Below are 4,639 nucleotides of genomic sequence, written 5' to 3' on the forward strand. Positions count from 1 at the left end.
AGGATCAAGGGCATGTGGTTCTGCTAGCTAAAGAGATAGCAAACCACCTCCTCCCTCCATCCTAAAAAGCACCTTTTCCAGGTAAATAAAAGTCTACACGGGGAAAAATTTAAAACATACTTATCTACAGGGTATGGATTTTGAAATATCAATGTAATCCTTACTTCAACAATGTTAACCACTTTAAAATTTTTAACATCTGGCCATTTCTGATTCCCTCTTAAAGATGTATTCAGGTTGGATTTCTGTTGATTTATCATTGTACATTTCTAGCCAAAAATATTAATTTTATTCCCAAATATCATAACCACTAGTGCTACTGCAGTGTATTATCTCCCAGAGTTATCAAGCACTGGAAGAGAAAATAATAGATGCTCAAGCAGCAGGCAACATTTATGGCCCTTGCACACAGCAGCATCTGAATGGCTACTGAGCAGTCCAGGGATAATTCTTTTTTTTTTTTTTTTTTTGAGATGGAGTCTCACTCTGCTGTCCAGTCTGGAGTGCAGTGGCACCATCTCGGCTCACTGCCTCCCGGGTTCAAGTGATTTTTCTGCCTCAGCCTCCCGAGTAGCTGGGATTACAGGCACGAGCCACCACGCCCAGCTAATTTTTGTATTTTTAGTGGCGACGGGGTTTCACCATGTTAGCCAGGCTGGTCTCAAACTTCTGACCTCAGGTGATCCACCTGCCTTGGCCTCCCAAAGTGCTGGGATTACAGGCATGAGCCACTGCGCCCCCGGCCAGTCAAAGGATAATTCTAAAAACAAGAAAATTCATGCATTATAGTAAATATGTTGTAATTTTCACAGTTGAAATTTCCTTAGATGTTGTACTTTCTCTATAAGGGAATCCTGGATTTTCTTAATGTTATGATGAGTCAGGACTTGAACTAGCAGCCGTCTTTCTCTTCTTACTGTGCTTCTTATGCTCCTTTTTCCTTGTTTGTGTTGTTTTTTCTTATTCTTCACTGCTTTTCTTCTTTTTTGCTCGTATCTCCTCAATATACTCTGATCCTGACAAGGACTCATGTGATAAAGATTTATCTTCAGAATATGGGTTTCTTTTTGCTGAGTCCTTTCATAGCCTTTTTCTTTCTCAGTTGGGTCCTTCTTTTTCTTTAAAAAGAAGTCTTTTATCCTTATTGTCTTTCTATCCTTACTGTCTGATTCAGTTTCTGACATGGAGCTTTCAGAAGATTTATGTGAATGGTTCTTTTTCTTTCTCCCTTTTCCTTGTTTCTTATCCTCATCCTCAGAATCAGAAGAACTGCTGGAAGAATCAGAGCATGATGAAGACGATGAATACCTACCAGATTTCTTCTTCTTTTTCTTTTCTTTCTCTTTTTTTTGGATAAGCTCTCACTTCCACTTAATTTCTTCCTGTGTTTTTCTAGTTTTTTCTTCAAATTCACCCAAAGCCTTGACGCCTTTTTCTTTTCTAGTTGCTCTTGCACTTCTTCCCAGATAGGCCTTGGATGACTGAGATAATCCTGGATTGCTGGCCCTTAAGACTGGATTGGACCCCTTGATCTGGCCATTGCTGTTGGATTCACGTAGGCTACCCGATGGTCCTGCTTCCCCTTGGTGCCTGAGTGAGCGTACAGTCACTCATCAAGGGACACAGTCACCCACCAAGGGAAACCTGGCTGGGGAGGCAGCTGAAGTGGGCCTGCCGCAGGTCCTTCTGCACTAAAAGTTCATATTTACATGAGAATGTTACCAATGTGGTTAGCAGGCTTGTTTCATTTTTTCCTACATTATTCAGTGCCTACTTGGTTTGCCACTAGAGGGCATTGTTGGCAGTGATATCAAGAGAAAGCATACTAGAGCATTTTGCTAAACAATTTTGTGCGATCTTTTTCAATTTTCATTTCAGCCAGTAAATAAAAACATACATTTAAAAGCCACTTCATTTATTATTTTATTTTTACATTTTATGCATCCCAAATACTGAGCTTCTAGGCTTTTTGTGTGTGTTAATTTAATAAAAGAGAAAACATTGTAAACTTTGGTTCCAGTTTTCTAAAAAAATGCTAAATCTAGAATCTGTCAGTTTTCCCCCTGCAATGTAATACATTCGCACACATCTTCTCTTGGAATGTTATCGAGCACTTGGAGACTCATTATTTTTTATTTCCCAGAAGAGTGAAACTATTCTATTTTCCATATCATGCCTTTCCTGATATTTGTCAGAGGATCTCAAACTGGCAAGAGACCTTCAGTTTATGTAGTTCAACTATTTATAATAGACAGATTTTCTTCTACACAGTGATGAAGGGCTGTCTAAACTTCAAAATGATAAGAGAAGCATTTTCCATTTTGGGACAACTGTATTATTTATTGGAAAGTTCACCAGGTGAAGGCAGAAGTTTGCCTCTTTGAAATTGATTGTATTAGATAAGATCTTTTAGTTGCAGATAATAGGAACCAAATCAAGCTTGCTTATGAAAGAGAGGGGTAGATTAATTGTTAGAAAACAGAGGTGTCTGGGGCCTTTTGGGGGGTGGGGGGCAAGGGGAGGGAGAGCATTAGGACAACTACCTAATGCATGTGGGGCTTAAAACCTAGATGACAGGTTGATGGGTACAGCAAACCACCATGGCACATTATGCCTACGTAACAAACCTGCACGTTCTGCACATGTATCCCAGAACTTAAAGAAAGAAAAAAAAGAAAGAAAAAGAAAACGGAGGTGTCTCGTGGGCTGTGGCTACCTGGACATCTGAGATCTGTGGGTACTCAGTCTCTCTCAGTCTGTTGCTTCTGCTTCCCTCTATGTAATTACTTCATTCACTTCTCTCTGCACATCAGGATTTTCCACTTCTTGCATCCCCATGGTGAAATATGGCATTTGAATGATAAAAATGACAAAGAACTTTTGTTACCTAGCTGGAGTAGGCTGTTCCAGCATTCTATGAAGCTGGCCACCTCGGGATGGTGCAGTATGTGATCTGTCTTTCCCAGGGTCACGGGCCCACTTTCACACTGCCTTCACGGTGAAGAAGGTCTCCTGGTTGGATGCTTTGTTGTGTGGGTTTCCAGGTCTGTGGATGAGGTACTTCATAAGCCCTTGGTAAAGTTGCCCGCTAAGGGCAGGCAGGAAAGGAAAACACGTGCCTAGGACAGGTACCTGTCCCTGTGAGGATGAATGGCTGTCTGGTCTTTCCAGGATGGAGGGGTTCCATGTGGTCAACTTGCTACTAAGTGGCTGGTTGATTCCCTCAAGGAATATGCCATATTGAAGATTCAATGTTTATCTCTGTTGGATGTTCAGAGGTAATAGTAGGTAGACAGGCATTGGTAAGTGAGGTTCATGCTGTCAGGCTCACACATAGCCTCCATTTCTGCCACCATGTCCACCCTGTTCATATGTCCATCGTGCCTGCTCCGGGTAACCAATAACAGAGACTAGCTAATGTCAAAAGGCTGAGTCATTTCATTTTACTTGGTTGTTCAGGGCTTTTTCCATGGTAGATACTTTCTGTGGGTATCCACATGTAAGACACAAGTCTTGACACTTTATACGTTTACTCATTTGTCTACCTACATGCCTTTTCCTTAGACTCCTTGTCTCTGATCTTCCAGTCCTTTTCTTTCCAGTTCCCTGCCTGCACAACTAGGCCATTGGCCATTTCCTCGGAATTTATATATATTTTTGCCTTGGGTCATTTCTCCTTCGATCCAAAGTGGATGACCAGTTATACTGCTCATAGGTCTACTAGTGGGAAGATTTCTTCTTTACTCTCTTTCCCTGAATGTGGTTGTAATGAAGCCACTTTCTATTTTTTGGTATTCATCCACATACTGAGCCAATCCATCCATAAACCAAGCTTTGGCTTCTTTCTTTCTTTCATCTGGTCATACAGGACCCCTCTGGCCCACACTCCCTCATTCCTGCCCAAATATGTTCATAAGTGCAAGGGTTGGGGGCACTGATTGGTACAGCTGTGCTTGGTGATATGGGGTCTTGGTTCCCTAGTCATGAAACTTACTCATGCCTTCCAGCCCTGTTCAGGTTTAATCCCACATATATCAGCACTCCCTTACAATGGACTGCTACAAGCAGGACTGGAAGGCATGAGTAAGCATCATGTGGTTTTATGGTTTAGTGGATCCTACAGAATTCAGTGCATAAGCATTTCCAGATGGTCACTTGGTCTCTCATGGTCAATTGTTCCATCACTTCTGGACCCAAACACACCAAAAATAAGAGCTGTTTTTAAGGGCACATACTTTGCTGTTGATGGCATGGTTTTACTCCACAATCTCAGGGATCTGAGTTGTGATTCTTTCACTTGAGCTTGCCAAACACTCTTTACTACATGTTTTCCCACCACATGACACCTCTTAGCATGGGGTCTGTTGAATTATATAGACCAAGTGACAGGGCTGATTGCACAGTGGCCTGGTCCTGCTTTGATACCTTTTTCTGCTCAAGGCCTCACTCAAAGCTGGAAGCTTCCCATGTCACCTGATATGTGGGCTGTAGAAATATTACCACGCATGAAATGTATTACCACCAGAGCTTAAGGAAGCTGACAAGTGGTGTCCTTTCCTTCTTTGTGGTAGGAGATGGAGATGCAAGATACAGCAATTTGTCTTTAGTTTGGAAGAGCTAACCCTACACACCACTCACC

General features: G+C 41.9%; 1 pseudogene; it reads right to left on the bottom strand.

The window, feature by feature from the left end:
• Positions 1–870: 870 nt before the first annotated feature.
• On the bottom strand, positions 871–3,634 carry LOC100423338 (protein FAM133B pseudogene; annotated as a pseudogene).
• Between the last annotated feature and the right edge of the window lie 1,005 nt (positions 3,635–4,639).

The sequence above is a fragment of the Macaca mulatta genome, chromosome 11 (assembly GCF_049350105.2).
Source record: "Macaca mulatta isolate MMU2019108-1 chromosome 11, T2T-MMU8v2.0, whole genome shotgun sequence".
Taxonomy (NCBI): domain Eukaryota; kingdom Metazoa; phylum Chordata; class Mammalia; order Primates; family Cercopithecidae; genus Macaca; species Macaca mulatta.